We start from the raw sequence: 22,911 nt of genomic DNA, 5'->3' as shown, positions 1-22,911 counted from the left end.
GAGGAGGGAGTCGGGAGCTTCACTGTTTTAAATTAGTGAGGAGGGAGTCGGGAGCTTCACTGTTTTAAATCAGTGAGGAGGGAGTCGGGAGCTTCACTGTTTTAAATCAGTGAGGAGGGAGTCGGGAGCTTCACTGTTTTAAATTAGTGAGGAGGGAGTCGGGAGCTTCACTGTTTTAAATTAGTGAGGAGGGAGTCGGGAGCTTCACTGTTTTAAATTAGTGAGGAGGGAGTCGGGAGCTTCACTGTTTTAAATTAGTGAGGAGGGAGTCGGGAGCTTCACTGTTTTAAATTAGTGAGGAGGGAGTCGGGAGCTTCACTGTTTTAAATTAGTGAGGAGGGAGTCGGGAGCTTCACTGTTTTAAATTAGTGAGGAGGGAGTCGGGAGCTTCACTGTTTTAAATCAGTGAGGATGGATTCCGAAACATCACTCTTTAAAATCTGTGAAAAGGGAGTCTGAAGTTTTATTACTTATAATCAGTGAGGATGGATTCGGGAGCTTCACTGCTCTTAATCAGTGAGGAGGTTGATGGGTGCTTCAGTGTTTAAATTCAGTTAGGAGGGAGTCAGGAGTTTCACTGTTTTAAATCAGTGAGGATGGATTGCGGAACATCACAATATAAAATCAGTGAAAAGGGAGTCTGGAGATTTAGTATTTAAAATCAGTGACGATGGATTCGGGCGTTTCACTTTTTAAAATCAGTGAGGAAGGAGTCGGGAGCTTCACTGCTTAAAATTGGTGAAGAGGGAATTGGCAGCTTCAACGTTTAAAATCAATGAGGAGGGAGTCTGGAGCTTCACTGGTAGAATCAGTTAGGAGGGTATTGGGAGCTTCACTGTTTCAACTCAGCAAGGAGGGAGTCAGTTGTTTCACTGTTCAAAATCAGTGAGGATGGAGCTGGGAGCTTCACTGTTTTCAATCACTGAGCAGGGAGTTGGAAGCTTCACTGTTTAGAATCTATGAGGATGAACTTGGGAGCTTCACTGATTAAAATCAGTGATGAGGATGTCTGGACCTTCACTATTTAAAATCAGTCTGGAGGGTGCCAGGAGCTTCACTGCTTAAAATCCGCAAAGCGGTTGTTGGGATCTTTACTGTTTAAAATCAGTGATGAGTGAGTCAAGTGCTTCTCTTTAAAATCAGTGAGGAGGAAGTCGGGAGCTTCACTGTTTGAAATCATTGACGATGGATTACGGAACTTCACTGTTTGAAATCAGTGAGTAGGGAGTCTGGATGTTCACCATTTAAAATCAGTGAGGATGGATTCAGGAGTTTCACTGTTTAAAATGAGTAAGGAGGGAGTCGGGCCTACACTGTTTAAAATCAATGAGGAAGGATGGTGGAGTTGGGAGCTTCACTGTTTAAATTAGTGAGGAGGGAGTTGGGAGCTTCGCTGATTAAAATCTATGAGAATGAAGTCGGGAGTTACTGATTAAAATCAGTGAGAAGGGAATCGGCGGCTTCGTTGTTTAAAACCAGTGATGAGGGTGTCTGGAGCTTCACTATTTAAAATCAGTGAGGATGGTGTCAGGAGCTTCACTGTTTAAAATGAATGAGGAGGGAGTCGGAAGTTTCACTGTTTAATATTGGCGAGGAGGGATTCGGGAGCTTCAATGCTTAAAATCAGCGAGGAGGGAGTCGGTGGCTTCGCTGTTTAAAATCATTGAGGATGGAGTCTGGAGCTTCACTGTTTAAAATCAGTGAGTAGAGAGTCATGTGCTTCGCTGTTTAAAATCATTGAAGATGGAGTCTGGATCTTCACTGTTTAAAATCAGTGAGGAGAGAGTCATGTGCTTCGCTGTTTAAAATCATTGAAGATGGAGTCTGGATCTTCACTGTTTAAAATCAGTGAGGAGAGAGTCATGTGCTTCACTGTTAAAAATCATTGAGGATGGAGTCTGGAGCTTCACTGTTTAAAATCAGTGAGTAGAGAGTCATGTGCTTCGCTGTTTAAAATCATTGAAGATGGAGTCTGGATCTTCACTGTTTAAAATCAGTGAGGAGAGAGTCATGTGCTTCACTGTTAAAAATCATTGAGGATGGAGTCTGGAGCTTCACTGTTTAAAATCAGTGAGGAGGGAGTCATGTACTTCACTGTTTAAAATCAGTGAGTAGGGAGTCGAGCCTACACTGTTTAAAATCATTGAGGAGGGATTCGAAAGATTCAATGTTTAAAATCAGTGATGAGCAAATCTCGGCGTTCATGTATAAAATCAATGAGGAGAGAGCCATTGATAAAAAACAGCAATGAGGGATCTTCACTTTTTAATATCAGTGAGGGAGAAGTCAGGATCTTCACCATTTAAAATCAGTAACAAGGGAGTCATGAGGTTCATTGTTTAATATCAGCGAGGATGGAGCCAGGAGCTACACTGTTTAAAAACAGCAAGGAGAGAGCCATGAGCTTCAATGTTTGAAATCAGTGACAAAGGAGTCAGGGGGTACACTGCTTAAAATCACTAACAAGTGTGTTGGGAGCTTCACCGTTTAAAAGCAGTGAGGAGGGGTTTGGGAGCATCACTGTTTAAAATCAGCAAGGAGGGAGCCGTGAGCTTCACTGTTTAAAACCAGTGACAAGGGAGTTTGGACCTTCACTATTTCAAATCAGTGAGGAGGAGGCCAGGCGATTCACTGTTTAAAATTAGCAAGGAGGGAGTTTGGATCTTCACTGTTTAAGATCTGTGAAGAGTGAGTCATGAGCTCCACTGCTCAATCAGTGAGGAGCGAGTCTCGAGCTTCATTGTTTAAAATCAGCTTGAAGGGCATCGGGAGCTTCACTGTTTAAAATCAGTGAAGAGGGAGTCAGTTGCCTCACTGTTAAAAATCAGTGAGGATGGAGGCGGGAGCTTCATTGTTTAAAATCAGTGACAAGCAAATCTGGATGTTCAGGTATAAAGTCAATGAGGAGCGAGTCAGGATAAAAAACAGTGATGAGGGAGACAGGAGTTTCACTTTTTAAAATCAGTGAGGAGGAAGTCAGGTTCTTCACTTTTTAAAATCATTAACAAGGGAGTTGGGAAGTACACTGCTTAACATCAGTGAAAAGTGTGTCAGGAGCTTCACTGTTTAAAATCCGCAAAGCTCTTGTCGGGATCTTCATTGTTTAAAATCTGTGAGGAGGGAGTAGGGAGTATCAATGTTTAAAATCAGTGAGGAGTGAGTCAGGAGCTTCATTGATTAAAATTACTGAGGAGGGAGTCGAGGGCTTCACTATTTGAAATCAGTGAGGAAGGCATCGGGAGCATCACTGTTTAAAACCAGTGAGAGGGAGCTGGGAGCTTTACTGTTTAAAATCACTGAGGAGGAACGTGGAAGATTCAATGTTTGAAATCAGTGACGAGCAAATCTCGGTGTTCATGTATAAAATCAATGAGGAGCGAGTCAGGATGTTCATTGATAAGAAACAGTGATGAGGGAGATGGGAGCTTCATTTTTTATAATCAGTGAGGGGGAAGTCGGGATCTTCACCATTTAAAATCAGTGACAAGGAAGTCATTGATGTTCGTTGTTTAAAATCAGTGAGGACGGAGCCAGGAGCTTCAATGTTTGAAATCAGTGACAAGGGGTTACACTGCTTAAAATCACTGAGGAGTGTGTTGGGAGCTTCACTGTTTAAAATAAGTGAGGAGGGGGTTGGAAGAGTCACTGTTTAAAATCAGCTAGAAGAGAGCCAGGAGTGTCACTGTTCAAAATCAGCAAGGACTGAGCCGTGACCTTCAATGTTTAAAACCAGTGATGAGGGAGTTTGGACCTTCACTATTTCAAATCAGTGAGGAGGAAGCCAGGTGATTCACTGTTTAAAATCAGCAAGGAGGGAGTTGGGAGCTTCACCGTTAGAAATCAGTGAGGAAGGAGTCAGGAGCTTGACTGTTCAATGTCAGTGACGAGTGAGTCTCGAGCTTCACTGTTGAAAATCAGTGAGTAGGGAGCCTGGAGCTTCACTGTTTAAAATCAGCAAAGAGGGAGTCAGTTGCCTCACTGTTTAAAATCAGTGACAAGCAAATCTGGATGTTCAGGTATAAAGTCAATGAGAAGCGAGTCAGAATGTTCACTGATAAAAAAACAGTGATGAGGGAGACAGGAGTTTCACTTTTTAAAATCAGTGATGGGGAAGTTGGGACCTTCACTGTTTAAAATCATTAAGCAGGTAGCTGAGAGGTACACTGCTTAAAATCAGTGAGGTGTGTGTCAGGGGCTTCACTGTTTAAAATCAATGAGGAGGGAATTGGGAGCTTCACTACTTAAAATCAGTGAGGAGTGTGTTGGGATCTTCACTGTTTAAAATCAGCGCGAATGGCATTGGGAGCTTCACTGTTTGAAATCAGTGACAAGGGAGTTGAGAGGTTCACTGTTTAAAATCCGCAAAGCGGGTGTCGGGATCTTCACTGGGCAGAATTTTATGTTCGTCGGGTGGGCGAGCTCGACCAACTCGGTGGCGGCCGGGCGGCCGATTGCCGCTGATGAAATAGGCCGCGCCGCCAGTTTCTGCGGGCCAACCAATTAAGGCCCGCACCGCGGCTTTGCAACTCCTATGGAGAATGGGAAAATAGTCACGGGGGTGGGTGGCTTCAGACTGCTGGTTCCAATGGGGAGTCAGCAGCCTGTATAAAGAGTGGCCTGGCAGCCTGCTTGAGGCAGTGCACCATAGCCACTCAGAGAGGTAGAAGTGCTCCAAGGAGGGCAGAGGAGGAGGAGGTGGATGAGGAGGGGGGCAGGCTGCAGGAGGGACCAGCTGCGGGGCCACTGTGCACCCAGATTCTCGGACACATGCCTTGCTGTCCTCCTGGAAGAGCTGGGCCAGCGACATGATGTTCTGTATCCTGAGGATGGGAGGAGGAGGTCCCCCCACATTACCAGCCAGGCGTGGGAGGAGGTGGGTGAGGCTGTAAGTGCCCATGATGATGTCAGAAGCACTGGCAAACAATGCCGAAAACGCTTCAATGATTGCTGCGCTCCGGACGGGTGAGTACCATGTCTGTCTGGGCTATTTGAGGCAGGAGGCAGCCTTAGCCTTTGCCCCCCACCCCCACTCTCCCCACATGTATGGCTGTCGTTACTGCATAGGGCATCTGTCGCACGCTGGGTGGGCAAATGGGTACTGACCATGCTTACATCAGCCTTAGTGGTTGAGGAAAAGAAGGGCTTTCTGCACAATATATGTTGGTTTCTGTGGCATTTGAGTAGAATGGGGGTAAGCTGCAGGGGAGGCTGCACGACACATACTCAGAACTCCAACACATGTCATATTGATGGTAATGACATGGTCCAAGGGGTGCCTCAAGATGTTTTGGGCAAGTCCCATCTGGTGGCATCGGTGCCGCACCTATTTGATCCTCCTTTCCATGGGCGCTAGGACCCGTGTGCTATTCAAAGTGATGGACACCGAATGTGTCCAAGGGGACCGTTGGGGGAGGGGTTTGTGACCAGCCGTACTATCTTCTGGGGACTGATCACCAGTAGTGTGGACAGGAGCCGCTATTGGCCTCAGATGGGCCATTGTGGTTGGGGTGCGGCGTGCGCGTGCAGAGTACATGAGCGATCAGCCCCAATAAATCCTCTTCTCTGTTTTGTAGGCAAAAAGTAACCACAATGCCCGGGAGCACCAGAGGACTGGAGGTGGGCGTGCTCTCCTCCAGTGCCTCACTCCATTTGAGGAGCAGGCCATGGAGCTGGGCAGGAGGCAGGAGGCCAGGACGGCCAGGGGCAGTGAGGCTGGGGTCCAGCAGGCAGGTATTTGAGGTCTACAGTCCCATCCACTCTGTCTGCCCACCATGCAAACCACTGATGGTTGCTGCAATCGTTAATGCTGCAGCAATGCTCATTCATAGACTGAGACATTCTGACATGTGGGTCATACAGGAGGGACCCTCGTCCCCTTGAGGAATAGCCTCTCCACCACCTTCCAAAGTCACCTTATCCCAGTTGTGACCACTATCACCATGGTCTCACATGCCATTGGATCGCTGCTGCACAGCCAAAGAACTTATTCCATTTTCGAGGGTTTGGGACCTCCTGCGCCCTTTCAGCCAGTGCAGCCCCACATTACCTTGTCCAGAAGGTCCTCAGTACCTCAGCTGTGAACCTCATGGCACTCAAGTTAAATAAATGCCACCACCTTACTCATCCCTGCGCCAAGGGGGAATGTTGCCGTCTGGCCACCTGGTCTATGCCCCTCCTTACAGAATGAAGGGCAATAATATGACCTCTCAATCTCCTGAGTTCAGCGGAAAATGACACAACTGTTTGAAATGTTTCCTCAGCACAACTATCCAGGCAACAATGCATCCACATCAGATACCTCTGCACTCTCCCTACTCCTCTGGTTCTTTACAGGCCATGTGGCATTCATGAGGCCACCTAACCAGCCTGTTTGCAAGTGTGTTTAATGCTTGGGGCCCATCTTGACTCATTTGGACCTCACCAATGTTCTTCTTTTAAGGGTCTTGAAGGGTGAGCAACTTATGAGGCTGGGGAGGGAGGGATGAAAGGTTGAACTGAATGAACGCTAACTGATTCAGTGTCCTTGTTAATTTCAGCATCACCACCAGACCGACCTGCACGTCCTCAATGCAGCCCCCCCTCCACACCTGAGGGGCAACATGTTCAACTTGCGGCACATCATTTCAGCCAGACAGGCACCAGCGCAGACACACACACCTTGGTGGGGACTTTACCGTCAGCTAGTGTCCTGGGTCACAGTGGAGAGGGCAAATCACAATCGCTGGAGGAGATGGTAGGGACAGAGAGTGCCGATGGCTCCAGCAGCTGGAGGGCTGCAGGGATGAGGCACATGCTGAGCCCGGCACTGATGACGTGCTTCTGGAATTGTCTCCATTGCAGCAGCTGGAGGAAAGGTGGAGGAAAGTTTGCATCTGGCGGAGTTGCATGAGGGAGTGGTTCAGTTGCTTTCTGCGACGGAGGAGTCCAGGCAGAGTGCACGTGAAGGTTTGGCCCTTAGGGCAGAGCATCAGGCTTCCTTCAATGAGAGATTGGCGACTCTCATAGAGAGGTGCTTCCACCAAATGGATCAAAATATGATTGGGTTACGCTCTGACCTGCAAACCCTCGCAGCTGTTCTGGCCACAGATGGTGTTTTCCATTGTGGGAGATGTTGTGAGCACCAAGCGCAGGCACTCAGTGCCCTTGCATCTGCGGTGAGCAGGGCGGTAGATTTGGACCTCACATCGGCGCAGCAGCTGCCTGCCGGTGCTGCGAGGTCCTCTCAGGGTGCTCCGGATGAGGGCAGCAGCTCCTCTGCCCCTCTGCCAGTCAACGTTACTTCTGTTGAGGCTGCGACAAGTTGAGGAGGTGCCAGTTCAGGAGCTGGCCACTCTCTCCCAGGCAGGGCCATCACAGGCTCCACGGGCCAGAGGACGCCTGCCAAGGTCATCTAGGCTAATAGGACAGCAGAGTCAGCAGGCTGTCTCGCAAGCCACTCCGAGCGATGGGGCGGTACCTAGACATAGCACCCGGAAACGAAAACATAAGGCGCTTTAGGCAATTCCCGGGTATGTCACTGGTGATTTTGTGTTGGCCTTAGAATAGGGACCCCTTTTTGTAACATTGTCGAATAATCATGTGGGCTTTAATTGTGGACAGAATAAAGTCCACCTTTGTTACCATGGCTGAGCGTCTTTTCACTGCGGTACTTTTTTCATTTTCACATAATTATCATGAGTGTTAAAGTGGAGATTGATGTTTCTGTACTAAAGCCTTATTTGCAGCTGATCAGGTGGAAGAGGTAACCCCTAAGCGCCACGTGTGGAAGTTCCAGGCAATGCGACTCCTGCTGATCCATGTGTGTGGAGCTAGCTGAAGGTTCTTTGGATTAAGTTGTCCCGGGTGTCCCTGCCTCCTTGGTGTAAATGCAGGTCATCATTATGGTACTCATCATCGCCCTGTGCTTCCTCATCCACTGAAGCTTTGCTGGATTCATCATGTGCAGCCTCACCCAGGGCGTCAAGGTCTTCATCGTCAACTGCATCCCCCCTTTCCAGCGCAAGATTGTGCAGGGCACAGCAGACTACCACAATCAGAGAGACACGATCTGGGGGTACTGGAGTGCACCCCCTGTGGTCCAGGCAATGGAAGCGCATCTTGAGAAGACCGATGGTTCTCTCCACCACAGCCCTTGTGGAACACTGGCTCCTATTGTACTGATGCTCAACTTCTGCTCTTGGATGGTGTACTGGTGTCATGAGCCACTTTCTGAGGGGATAGCCCTTGTCACCCAGCTGCCAACCATCTAGCCGAGCCAGAGCACTGAAGAGCCCCGGCACCTGAGAGTGTCTGAGAATGTAAGTTTTGTGGGAGCTGCCTGGGTACCTGACACAGACTTGCAGAATCTGCATCCCGTGATCACACACTATCTGCACGTTCATGGAGTGGAATCCCTTCCTGTTGACAAAGGCACCGGGCTCACCTGCTGGCGCCTTGATGGCCACGTGTGTGCAGCCTATAGCACCCTGGACGCAGGGGAAACCAGCAATCGCTGCGAAGCCTCTGGCTCGCTGTATCTTAACTTGCCTGGTCACAGCGGAAGTATTTAAGGTGGATACCCATCTGAACAGAGCGTCTGTAACCTGTTTGACACAAGTGTGGACAGCTGATTGGGAGACACCGCAAAGATCACCCACCGAGCCCTGGAAGGAGCCAGAGGCATAGAAGTGGAGGGCAACTGTGAGCTTCAGAGCCACTGGCATGAGGTGTCTTTCCACACAATTAGGGGAGATCTCAGGTCCAATCATCTGACAGATATAGTTGACTGTCTCCCTTGAGAGTTGGAGCCTCCTTCGGCACTGCACCTCAGTCATATTGAGGTAGCTGCTTCACCGCCTGTATACCCTGGCAGCAGGATAGTGGCATCTTCTGCGGCCTCTTCCACCTAGGACAACCTCTTGGCCCTGCACCCCTTGTACCTGTGCCTGGACACCCAAAGGTGCCTCCCTTGAGGTTGATTGTCCAGTCCTGGCCTCCTCCTGATTCTATCCTTCCCTTCCTCCTCAGGGGAGCTGCCTCCACTGGAGAGATCAGAACCCATAGCCCCAGGCTAAATGGAGGCCTCCAGAAAGCTGCAAGGCCGAAAAAGAATGCTGTTTGCAGAATGCTATCATTTTACACAAAAATCTTTTGGACGTCGATGAGAACTACTAACAATCACACGGGTATGTTTTAAACACTTTCATCAATTATGACTTCGTGAAAAACATGAACAACCCCTTTGAGTCCACATATCCCGATATTGCAAAAGTTTTCTTAAATAATCTCCTACCCGCCTTCCTGTTGGGCCTGTGCGCCGACCCGAAGTTCGCACGGGACCCTCAAAATCATACATAATTGGCAAGTTAAGGGGCTTAACGAGCCCTTCAATTAATGGCGGGCGAACTGATCACACCCGCCCACCGAAATATCGTGATGGCACACACTGACATTGGCACGCTCGAGCGACGTCAGCACGCGTCATTTTACCCACTGATGTGTGGGCTACACCATCCGCACATCAGCCGGAAAATTCTGGCCACTGTTTAACATTAGTGAGGAGTGAGTCAGGAGCTCCACTGATTAAAATTAGTGAGGAATGAGTCGGGGGCTGCACTGTTTGAAATCAGTGAAGAAGGAGTCAGGAGCATCGCTGTTTAAAATCAGCGACGGGGAGACATGATGTTGACTGTTTTATATCAGCGAGAGTGAATCGGGAGCTTCATGGTATACAATCAGTGAGGAGGGAGCCAGGAGCTTCACTGTATTAAATCAATGAGGAGGGTGGCAAGAGCATCACAATTTGAAATCAGGGAGGAGGGAGCCGTGAGCTTCACTGTTTAAAATCAGTGAAAAGGGAGTTGGGAGTTTCACTGCTTAAATTCAGCAAGGAGGGAGTTGGGAGATTCACTACTTAAAATCAGCGAGGATGGAGTTGGGAACTTCACTGTTCAAAATCAGTGAGGATGGAGTTTGGAGTTTCACTGTTTAAGATCAGTGAGGAGTGAGTCTGGAAGCTCACTGTTTAAAATCAGTGAGGAGTGAGTCTGGAAGCTCACTGTTTAAAATCAGTGAGGAGGGAGTCGTGTGCTTCATTGTTTAAAAACAGAGACTGGGGATTCAGGAGCTTCACTGTTTAAAACCAGCGAGAAGGGAGTCAGGCCTTCACTGTTTAAAATCAATGAGGGGGGATTCGGGAGGTTCACTGTTTAAAACCAGTGAGAAGGAGCTGGGAGCTTAATTGTTTTAAATCAGTGAGGAGGGAACCAGGAGTTTCATTGTTTAAAATCAGCAAGGAGGGAGCCGGGAGTTTCATTGTTTAAAATCAGCGAGGAGGGAGCCAAAAGTTTCATTGTTTAAAATCAGCGAGGAGGGAGCCAGGAGTTTCATTGTTTAAAATCAGTGAGGAGGGAACCGGGAGTTTCATTGTTTAAAATCAGCGAGGAGGGAGCCACGAGTTTCATTGTTTAAAATCAGTGAGGAGGGAGTTAGAAGCTTCACTGCTTTAAATCAGTGAGGAGGGAGCCGGGAGTTTCATTGTTTAAAATCAGCGAGGAGGGAGCCAAGAGTTTCATTGTTTAAAATCAGTGAGGAGGGAGCCAGGAGTTTCATTGTTTAAAATCAGCGAGGAGGGAGCCAAGAGTTTCATTGTTTAAAATCAGCGAGGAGGGAGTCAGAAGCTTCACTGCTTTAAATCAGTGAAGAGGGAGCCGGGAGTTTCATTGTTTAAAATCAGCGAGGAGGGAGCTGTCAACTGGGAGTCATGAGTTGGGAACTGGGAGTTGGGAGTTGGGAGTCAGGAGTCAGGAATTTTTGGAAGTTGGAGGCCAGGATCTGGGATTCGGGAGTCGGGAGTGCACCATTTCAGCTGCTGAATCAACGGAGTGAATAAACAACTGTGAGATCAAAGGAAACTAGTGGGCTCATTGGCGTCCAGGTGCTTGGTGTAAGAGACAGTGTATTAATGGCCAGCTTAGGACACCAGAGTTAAGGTAGATCTAAAAATAAAAAGAACTAAAAATTAAAAATATAATCAATAAAATTTAAATAATTTAAGTTAAAACCTAAAACACATATCTGTATAAGTAAGAAATGTAAAACTTTTAATAGTCAATGGCTATTTTTTAAAAATTTGTTTGTGGATGTGTGTATCACTGGCTGAGCCAGCATTTATGGCCCATCCCTAGTTTCCCTTGAGAATGTGATGGTGAGCCGCCTTCTTGAACCGCTGTAGCCGATGAGGTGTAGGTACACCCACAGTGCTGTTTGGGAAGAAGTTCAAGGCTTTTGACCAAGTGACAGTGAAGGAACAGCGATATATTTCCAAGTAAGGATGGTGAGTGACTTGGAGATGAATTTCCAGGTGGTGGTGTTGTCATGTGTCTGCTGCCCTTGCCTTTATGGATGGTGGTGGTCGTGGGTTTGTAAGGTGCTGCCTAAGGAGTCTTGGTGAGTTTCTGCAGTGCATCTTGTAGATGGTACATACTGCTGCCACTGTGATTTGGTGGTGGAATGAGTGAATGTTTGTGGATGGGATGCCAATCAAGCGGACTGCTTTGTCCTGGATGGTGTAAAGCTTGTTGAGCATTGTTGGAGCTGCACTCATCCAGGCAAGTGGAGAGTACTGTATCACACTCCTGACTTGTGCCTTGTAGATCATGGGCAGGCTTTTTGTGTCAGGAGATGAGTTACTCGCCACAGAACTCCTAGCCTCTGACCAACTCTTATAGCTACAATATTTAAATGGCCCCTCCAGTTCGGTATTTGGCCAATGGTAACCCCCAGAATGTTGATAGTGGGGGATTCAGCGATGGTAATGCTATTGAATGTCAAGGGGCGATAGTTAGATTCTCTCTTGTTGGAGATGGTCATTGCCTGGCACACGTGTGGTGTGAATGGGACTAGCATTTAATCAGCATGGCAAATTGTAATATGCAAATAAATTATCTTAAGTTAATTAAGAAATTAATTCAATTAGCTAAATAACATGAATAACATAAGTAACGTAAATAACATAATTAACCATAGCAAGACAGGTATTATATTGCAGCTATGGAATGTGAGAGCCAAGGCGATCCAGGACAAACACATCTGCGGGAAGTGTAAGTGTCATGAAGCAATTAAGGTATATAATGTTATTGGAAATTATTTTTTAAAAGTTGAAAGTTAGCCTGTGGCTGTATCTTAATTGGATTAAAGCCAGCTAGTCTAGGTGCTTTGATGTGTACTTGTTTTGAGATGTAAGAGAGGTAGAGTGCATTTGCATTTTTTGAATAGAACATTCAAGAAGGAGAGTGAAATCGGGCACCTAGCTAGCAAAGACCAAGCAATGTTTATATTACTAATAAAATTGCTACTATGAAAGGGGTTTTATTGTTAGAAGAGGTGGAGCTCAAAAAGGCTGGTGATACAATGAGGATTTACATTCAATGAGAGGTGCTAGGTATAACCGATAGCAGTTTTGTCTGTGTAGGGCAGAGGTAATGTAAGATTAAAGCCTCTAAACCTACCACTGTGTCTGCAAAGGAACCAAAGTGAAAGGAGCCTCATTTTGAATTTGTAAGATGAAAATGTTTGCTTGGTGTCTGCTTAAAGTCTATGGGTAGAATTCCCCCCCCCCCCCCCATTGGGGGGATTGTTCAGGGGCGGGCATGGGCAGGCATGGACCTGATCTGTGCCCCAATCGGATCTGTGCTGACATTTTACACGGGCAGGTCAATTAAGGCCCGCCCAGTGTGATGCGCACAGAGGTGCCTCAGGGAGGTTAGTGGATGCAAGTAATATCACAGAAATAGCTATAAATCAGGAATTGGAAGGCGGGGGGAAGGAATTAAAAAAAATGACAGTCACCAGGGAAATAGAATTTAGCAAATTGTTGAAACTGCAGGACAAGTCCCTGGTTCCTGATGGATTTCATCCTAGGGTCTAAAAATATGTGACTAGTGAGATAGTTGAAGGGTCATGAGGACTCAAAACGTCAACTGTGCTCCTCTGCACCGATGCTGCCAGACCTGCTGAGTTTTTCCAGATTTTTGTTTTTGTTTTTGTTTTGGATTTCCAGCATCCGTAGTTCTTTGCTTTTATTAGATGATGCGTTGGTTTTAATTTTTCAAAATTCACTAGATTTGGGGAAGTTTCCATTAAATTGGAAAATAGCTAATAATTATTCAAAAAGGGAAGGAGACAGAAAGCAGGAAACTACAGACCAGTTAGTTTAACATCTGTCAAAGGGGAAATGCTAGAAGATATTATTAAAGAAGCGATAGCAGGGCACTTGAATTAGTTCAAGGTAATCAGGCAGAGTCAACATAGCTTTGGGAGATGCAAATCATTTTCAACCAATTTATTGGAGTTCTCTGAAGAAGTAACATGTGATGTGGATAAAGAGAAACCAGTGGATGTACTGTACTTGATTTTTAGAAGGCATTTGATAAGGCGCTACATCAAAGGAAATTGCAGAAAATAAAAGCTGAAATTTGAGGGGATAACATATTGGCATAGATAGAAGATTGGCTGGCTAACAGGAAACAAAGATTCGGCATAAATGGGTCAGTTTCTGGTTGGCAGGATGTGACAAGTGGTGTGCTGCAGGGATCAATGCTGGGGCCTCAGCTCTTTACAATTTATATCAATAACTTGGGTGAAGGGACAGATCGTATGGTTGCTAAATTTGCTTATGACACAAAGATAGGTAGGAAAGTAAGTTGTTTAGAGGATATAAGAAGGCTACAAAAGGATATAGTTAGGTTAAATGAGTGGGCAAAGATCTGGCAAATGGCAATAATGTGGGAAAATGTGAGGTTGTTCATTTTGGCAGGACAGACAAAAGAGAAGCATATTATCTAAATGGTGAGCGATTGCAGACCTCTTGAGATGCAGAGGGATCTGGATGTCCTAGTGCATGATTCACAAAAGGCTAGTATGCATATACAGCAAGCAATTAGCAAAGCTAATAGAATGTTATCATTTATTGTGAGGTGAATTGAATACAAGAGTAGGGAGGTTATGGTACAGGTAAAGGGCATTGGTGAGACCACATATAGAGTACTGTATACAGTATTAGCCTCCTTATTTAAGGGAAAAAGCAAATGCATTGGAAGCAGTTCAGAGGTGGTTTACTAGATTAATACCTGGAATTGGTGGGTTGTCTTATGAGGAAAGGCTGGAGAGGCTAGGCCTGTATCCTATGGTATTTAGACAAGCAAGAGGCGACTTGATTAAAACCTTTAAGATCCTGAGGGGCCTTAACAGGGTGGATATGGGAAGGATATTTCCTCTTGTGGGAGAATCTAGAATGAAGGGTCAATGTTTAAAAATAAGAGGTCGCTATTTAAGACAGATATGAGGGCCAGAATTTTGACATCGGCGTGCTGGGATGTGTGTCCCAACGTCATCTCGCGTCTTTTAGATTTTCAGTTTGGTGGGCGTGCAGCCGACCTGTCAATGGCCATTTAAAGCCATTAGTGAGGTACTTAAAACACTTAATGGACCTGCCCATCTAACCTTAAGGTTGGCGGGCAGGCGAAGATCCCAGGCGGCCTTCAGAAAATACATGAAACCTCATTCACGGGCGGGATGAGGTTTCATGAGGGTTTTAAAATCTTAACATACCCTTCCAGTAAAAATTATGGACATGTCCCAGCTCATGTGACAATCTCACATGAGGGGACATGTCAGTAAAATTTTTTCTATTCTTTAATCTGTTTTTCACATTTGAGCCGATCTCCCTGAGGCAGCATTTTGCCTCAAGGCGATCTGTGTGCTCTTTCACGCACATGTGCACATGCGCAAAAACGCACTCTCAGCTCAGGAAATCTGCCCCCACCTCGCCCATACAGGGAGCGCACAGCCTTAATTGGACCGCACACGTAAAATGGCGGCGCGGCCCAGGGATCCGGAACCCGCCCACTTGTGTCCGCTTCCAAACAAACCCCTCAACGGGGGGAAGATCCTGCCCATGGAGTTGAGGTTAAAATGCGATCAGTCATGATCTTATTGAATGGCAGAGCAGTCTTGAGGGGCCGAGAGGTCTACTCCTGCTCCTAATTAGTATACTCATATGTATGCTGGAACCACTTCAGGCCATGTGGTGTAGGTATACCCAAAGTGCTGTTTGAGAGTGAATTTCGAGATTTTGATCCAGCAACAGCAATATAGCTCCAAGTCAGGATGGTGTGTGATTTGGAGGGGATCTTGCAGATAGTGTAAAGTATCTAACTATCTGTTGTTTCTGTCCTTCTAGATGGTAAAAGTCATGGCTTTTGAAGGTTCTACTGAAGGAACTTTGGAGAGTTGCTGCAGTGCATCTTGTAGATGGTACACACTGCTGCCAAATGCAGGGGGTGGAGAGGGTTAATGTTTAAGGTGGTGGATGGGGTATCGATCACATGAGCCACTTTGATTTGGATGGTGTTGTACTCCTGGAGTATTGTTGATGATGCACTCATCCAGGCAAGTGGAGCGTATTCCATCACACTCCTGACTTTTGCCGTGTTGATGTTGGACAGGCTCTGGGGAATCAGGAGGTGAGTTACTTGCTGCAGAATTCCCAGCCTCTGACCTGCTCTTGTAGCCACAGTGTTTATATGGCTAGTCCAGTTCAGTTTCTAGTCAATGGTAACCTCCAGGATGTTGATAGTGGAGGGATTCAATGATGGTGATGCTCCATGACAAAGTATGTCAAAGGGAGATGGTTAGATTCTCTCTTATTAGAGATGGTTATTGCCTGGCACTGGTGTTGCAAGACTTGTCACTTATCAACCTAAGCATGAATGCTGTCCAGATCTTGCTGTTTATGGGCACGGGCTGCTTCAGTATCTGATCACTTGTGGATGGTACTGTTCACTGTGCAAATATCAGTGAGCATCCCCACGTCTGATGTTATGTTTGAGGGAAGGTCATTGATGAAGCAGCTGAAGATGGTTGGTCATGGGGTACTACCCAAACAATACAACCATTTTCCTTTGAGCTAGGTATGACTCCTACCAGTGCAGAGTTTTCCCCCCGATTCCCACGCCCATTGACTTCAACTTTGCTAGGGTTCCTTGACGCTCCATTTTGTCAAATGCTGCCTTGATGTCAAAGGCAGTCGCTCTCACCTCACTTCTGGAATTCATATTTTATGGCCATGTTAGACCGGGGCTTAATGATGCTTTGACTCAGGTAGACACCAAACTGAGCAGGTCATTGCTGAGTAAGTACTTGGTAGCACTGTCAAAAACACCTTCAATCATTTTGCTGATGATTGAGAATGGGCTAATAGGGCAGTAATAGACTGGATTGCATTTGTCCTGCTTGTTGTTGACAGGACATATCTGGGCAATATTCCACATTGTTGGGCAGATGCCAGTGTTGTAGCTGTACTGAAACAGCTTGGCTAAGGGCACAACTAGTTCGGGAGCATAAGTCTTCAGTATTATGGTGTGATGTTTTCAGGGCCCATCGCCTTTGCTGTATCCAGTGTCTTCAGTCATTTCTTGACATCAAGTGAAATGAATCAAATTATCTGAAGATTGGCATCTATGATGGTAAGGAACTCAGGAAAAGGCCAAGGTGGATGAGGCACTCGGCACTTCAGGATGAAAATGGTTGCTAATGCTTCAGCTTTGTCTTTTGCACTGACATGCTGGACCCTGCCATTATTGAGTATGGGGGTGCTTTTAGCGCCTCTTCCTCCCAATAGTTGTTTTATTGTCAACCACCATTCACCTCTTGTTGGAGATGGTCATCACCTGAAGCATGAATGTTGTCTTGGATGCAAGCTTAGGCTGCTTCCTATCTTAGGAATTGTGAATGGAGTTGAACACAATTATTTGTGAATACCTTGACCTTATGATGAAGAGAGGATCATTGATGAAGCAGCTAAAGATAATTGGGTCTAGGACCAAATAATTGTTCAGCATTGTTTTTAATGGCACATCAATTCTATCTTCTGCTGCATTATTTTAGGTGGTAGGAAAGCTTAAATACTCCCGCATGTTGTTTTGAAGGAAATATATACTTGTTAAATATTGTGTGATATTATCTTACCTGTGTGGAGATTGCTTCTCTTAAAACAGTTCTGTTGAAACTAGTAGACTAATCTGAGAATTTCTCCAACATTACCCAACTACTGGAAAACATACAAATAGATGGATGTACACTGGGTCACCTCTCAGACTGGTTCTTATTGTCAAGAATATTGGATCTCTATCAACCACGCATAGCAGCCAGATAAAGACAAGGAGTAGACTATTCAGGCCCTCAAACATGTTCTGCCATTCAGCTAGATCATTGCTGATCTGTACCTCAACATTATTTGCCCACCTTTGACCCATATGCCTTATGTTATTTCATTAACGATCCCTCAAAGATTCACTGGAATGAGGCCAGGCTTAAACAGTTAAATTTTTAGGACAGGATGCACAAACTTGGCTTGCATTCCCTTGAGTTTAGAAGGTTGACTAAGTATTTAAAAGGGTGAAAAAGAGACTTGATAAAGACTGTGCAGTGGATACCACATCACAGCCACTCTAAATTATGTTCAGTTGTGTTGCTGAGATATTGCATTACCAATGAGAAAGCAACTTCAAGTATTAATTACACATTTGTTAGCAATGCCTAGATTTTCAAAAAGGCATCTTGATGCCTCTTTGGCTAATTTGTTCATTTGTCCGCTCCTAAAGATGCTGAGATATGGTTTCCCCGTTACTTTATGCAAATAGCTATTCTTTATATGCAAATCTAGACGGTGTGTTTTTCAGCTTCTTGAGAATCACATCTAAGCCAGATCCTGTCCTTGCTAAACATCAACATATATAACATACATTTTAAGTAGGAGTCACTGGATAGAAATCAAAATGTACGTGCAATTGCAACCTGCAATGGACAATGTGGTTCCATTGGCCTAGGATAAAATACACCTAACAAATTTTGACAAGCGATCCAGTTGCTGCTCCTAATAAGTGAAAAGCATTCCATTTTAAATTTGCTTTTATTGTGCAGCGTAAATGTTGCCAGGGATGATTTGTTATACAAAATGATTTTTCAACTTGATGGTCTACAACATGCTTCATAAAATTAGCATCACTTCACCAGTTTACTGGCGCTGAAACTATATTAATGTCACAAAGAAGTACTTCTTTCCTTCTATAGTGTGTCAACGGCAATATTTACATTCTACCCAATTTATCTAATTAATTAATCTATTTATTTTTATTCATTCACGGGATGCGGGCTTCACTAGCTGGGTCAGCATTTATTGCTCATCCCTGGTTGCCCTTGAGAAGGTGGTGGTGAGCTGCCTTCTTGAACCGCTGCAGTCCCTGTGGTATAGGTATACCCACAGTGCTGTTAGGAAAGGAGTTCCAAGATTTTGACCCAGCAACAGTAAAGGAACAGCAATATATTTCCAAGTCGGGGTGGTAAGTGACTTGGAGGGGAACTTCCAGATGATGGTGTTCCCATGTATCTGCTGCCCTTGTCCTACTAGGTGGTAGTGGTTGTGGGTTTGGAAGGTGCTGTCTAAGGAGCCTTGGTGAATTCCAACAGTGCATCTTATAGATGGCACACACTACTGCTACTGTGCATCGGTGGTGGAGGGAGTGAATGTTTGTGGATGTGGTGCTAATCAGTTGGGCTACTTTGTCCTGGACAGTGTCAAGTTTCTTGAGTGTTGTTGGAGCTGAATTCGTCCAGGCAAATGGGGAATATTCCATCACACTCCTGACTTGTGCTTTGCAGATGGTGGACAGGCTTTGGGGAATCAGGAGTTGAGTTACTCTTCGCAGGATTCCTGCTCTTGTAGCCACAGTATTTATATGGCTAGTCCAGTTCAGTTTCTGGTCATCCAGGATGTTGATAGTGGGGGATTCACTGATGGTGATGTCATTGAATGTCAAGGGGCGGGATGGTTAAATTGTCTCTTGTTGGAGATGGTCATTGCCTGGCACTTGTGTGGTGAAAATGTTACTTGCCACTTTAATTCCCTAAAGTAAAACCATTTTTAAAAATAAAACCTGTGAAACCTCATTGTTAACCCTTAAAGTTGTTTTTTAAAACTTCCAGATATCAACTCTGACCAGCTTGATTCTACAGAGGGCAATAATAGAACCTACAGAAACCAGGATACTTTATAGTGTATTGAACCATTCATACCCTTACTTTAGCTTGAATCCCATTGGACTACAGATTGCTAGTGGGTGGGCCTTCAGGCAAATGATTAATTAAAGATTCCTGAATGTTACATACAATTACTTTTTAAACATTTCTGGGACTTCTTAATTTTCCTTTTCTTTTTTGGCATTTTCTTTTATTAAGCCTTTATGCCAGTCATCCTTAACCTTGCTCCCAGGACTTATACTGTCTTCGGTGAATTGACCAATAGGAACACTGTGAGCTGACATGTTCTAAAAAGAAGGGCATTTGGAGGGATGCCAGGACGCTGTGTGAGTGCTACCCTGTCTCTTCCTATCAGTACCCACATATCTGTAAATGTGGAGACAAGCAATATTAAATATATTTATACATACTGATGAAGGCTCCTGTGTATACTTGACTAAACATTATGCTCCAAGACTTTTCAGAAGCATCCCATTCTTTCCTCAGATGTTGGCATCACTGGCTAGGCCAGCATTTGTTGCTCACCCCTAACTGCTCTTGAGAAGGTGGTGGTGAGCTGCTGTCTTGAATGGCTGCAGACGATATGGTGTAGGAAAACCCAGAATGCTATTAGGAAAGGGGTTATAGAATTTGGCCCAGTGACAGTGAAGGAACAGTGAAATAGTTCCAAGTCAGGATGGTGTGTGGCTTGATCATTGTCATTTCCAGCGCCTAGACGACTGCCAGCTAGTCCATCTGGTTTCATTCTTTTTTGACTTTTCAGTAGAGGTTTAGTACAACTTAGTGGCTTGCTAGAGTGCATTAAAGAGTCAACCATATCGCTATGGGTCTCAAGCCACATCTCAAACCAAACCAGGTAAAGACAGCAGATTTCCTTCCCTAAAGGACATTAATGAACCAGATGGGTTTTTATGACAATGGTTTCATGGTCACCATTACTGGGACTACCTATTGAATCCCAGATTTATTAATTTAATTTAAATTCCACCAGCTACTGTCATGGGATTTGAACCCATGCCCCATAGCATTAGTAGGATTACTAGCCCAGTGACATCACCAGTATGCCACATCCTCCTCCAATCATTATGTGGTAAATACTCCATGAAAGAGGGCATGCCAGGATCGTTCAGAATCAGTGCTGTTTAATTGGCTGCAACTACCTTGATGCTACTTAGATGACATTTCTGCAGGTGTTGGAACATCCATCTGGGAATAACCATGTGGACCTGTATCCTCTGTGTCTATCATGAGGCATAGGACTGCACCCCTTGCAGGCACGTGGTACCATGTAACAGCACAGAGGGCAATTCTCCTTGCCAGCACTTCAGGCAGAACCACTTTAATTTCAGCAGCTATCAAGCTGGAGCTTGGACAATGGGCACCTCTATCACTTGTCTGCAGACTAGTGCCTGCACCTGAAGATTCAATTCCTTTGTATTTCATTTTGAGAAGCCACTTCTTAAATGCTGCCCCTTCAGCTGTCAAAAGGCTGTTGATGAATTGTGATGCGTTTTGAAGCTTGTCAGGATTTTCTGTTCCTTTATGAGCAAAAAATCCCCATTCCTTTAAATCTTATTTGTACATAATGTTACTCTTCTGCTAGTAGCATCCCCGTTAGATCAGTTTTTGCCTGCAGCTAGTGCAGTGAATAATTATGCAAATAAGCTTATATCAGACAAATAAGTGTTTTTGCAGTTGCCCTTTCAGGCACAATTTGAATCAATTCTAGAAATGTCTTGAAACTGAAGACAGATGACAGGCTTATGACAGCTGCCATATCTCCACAGCAACAATGCAAAATAACTTTGTGGTGCTGAAAGTGAGTCCTGCCCACTGGTTTGCACATTGGAAATGCAAGCGTGTACCACCTGTGTTTTAGAATAAAGAACAAAGAACAAAGTAAAGTACAGCACAGCACAGGAACAGACCCTTCGGCCTTCCAAGCCTGCGCCAATCATATTGCCCGTCAGCTAAAACATTTTGCACTTCCAGGGTCCGTATCCCTCTATTCCCATCCTATTCATGTATTTGTCAAGCTGCCTCTTAAACACCACTATCGTACTTGCTTCCACCACCTCCTCTGGCAGCGAATTCCAGACAATCACTAGCCTCTGCTTAAAAAACTTGCCCCGCAATCTCCTCTATAGTTTTCTCCTCTCACCTTAAATCTACGTCCCCTAGTAATTAACTCTTCCGCCTTGGGAAAAAGCTTCTGACTATCTACTCTGTCCATGCCACTCATAATTTTGTAAACTTCTATCAAGTCGCCCCTCAATCTCCGTCGCTGTAGTGAGAACAATCCAAGTTTCTCCAACCTCTCCTCATAGCTAATAACCTCCAGACTAGGCAGCAGCCTGGTAAACCTCCTCTGCACCCTCTCCAACACCTCCATACCCTTCTGGTAATGTGGCGACCAGAATTGCACGCAATATTCCAAGTGTGGCCTAACCAAGGTTCTATACAGCTGCAGCATGACTTCCCAGCTTTTATACTCAATACCCCTGCCAGTGAAGACAAGTATGCCATATGCCTTCTTGACTACCTTATCCACCTGCGTTGCCACTTTCAGTGACCTGTGGACCTGTACACCCAGATCCCTCTGCCTGTCAATGCACTTAAGGGTTCTACCATTTACTGTATATTTCCTGCCTGGATTAGACCTTCCAAAATGCATTACCTTGCATTTGTCCAGATTAAACTCCATCTGCCATTTCTCCGCCCAAGTCTCCAACCGATCTAAATCCCGTTGTATCCTTTGACAATCCTCTTTGCTATCTGCAACTCCTCCAACCTTAGTGTCGTCTGCACTTTACTGATCCTTTAAACTAAAGGTTGGAAATAAATGCATAATGGTACCCAGATTTTTGATATGCACTGTCATTGGGTGAGGATCCTGACTGGCAGCCTAGAGTTGCAAATTAACTCCAAATATACCCATGACCAATGAATAGATTTCTAGAATTTCTGTAATGCTGATCCTATATTAATAGGTGTTAACCATTTGATTTATGAAAGCATCATAAAATCTGTTACAACAATACATCAAGGAGCGAAAGTTTATGGCTGGTATGGCAAATGGCCTACAAAGCTCAGTGATATTTTGCACTTATTCCTGAATCTGAAAAACATTTGTAATTATATCTGACTAAAGGTCGTCAGCCTGAAGTGTTAACTCTGTTTCTCTTTCCATAGATGCTGCCTGACCTACTGAGCATCTCCAGTGTTTTCTGTTTTTATTTGTAATTATATCTTTGGGCTGAGAAACAAACACATTGCATATTATGATGAATTATAAGTCTATGCTTTAGCTGGATGTTAATATACAATTTTAGAACTAATAATTGGTTTGCTACAAGCAGACAGCCAAGCATCTGCCAAATGGGGGAGGATGCATTGTTGTGGAGATATGAAGCAATCATTTATGGAATTCAATGACATGGCAGTAAAGCACAAAACAGTGGAGACAAAACAAGTGCAGATTTCAAGGCTGTTTTAAATTCAAGGAGGTTGGTTCAATTATCAACAAAGCATTGAGAATTTCAAAAAGACAATATAGACTGAATGTGATGGTGACAAGATTATTTAGATTTTTTCTTTACGCTAATTACCAGTGCTGAGGTTCTCATTATTTCTCAAATAACTCTCTCAATGGAGGTAGTAATATGGCTGATATTATAAGAGAACTGGAGAAGAGCGAATTATAGCTTGAATTAGAGGGTTAGTTATTCTAAATTCAATTAAAATCATCATGGACACTGTGCACTGCATAATGACCAAGTAAAATATCTGAAAGAAAATGGCTTCTGTTTTAATTAGCTTTGTGAACAGTGATTT

This window comes from Carcharodon carcharias, chromosome 17 (genome assembly GCF_017639515.1).
Source record: "Carcharodon carcharias isolate sCarCar2 chromosome 17, sCarCar2.pri, whole genome shotgun sequence".
NCBI lineage: Eukaryota > Metazoa > Chordata > Chondrichthyes > Lamniformes > Lamnidae > Carcharodon > Carcharodon carcharias.
This window is presented reverse-complemented; position numbering follows the sequence as displayed.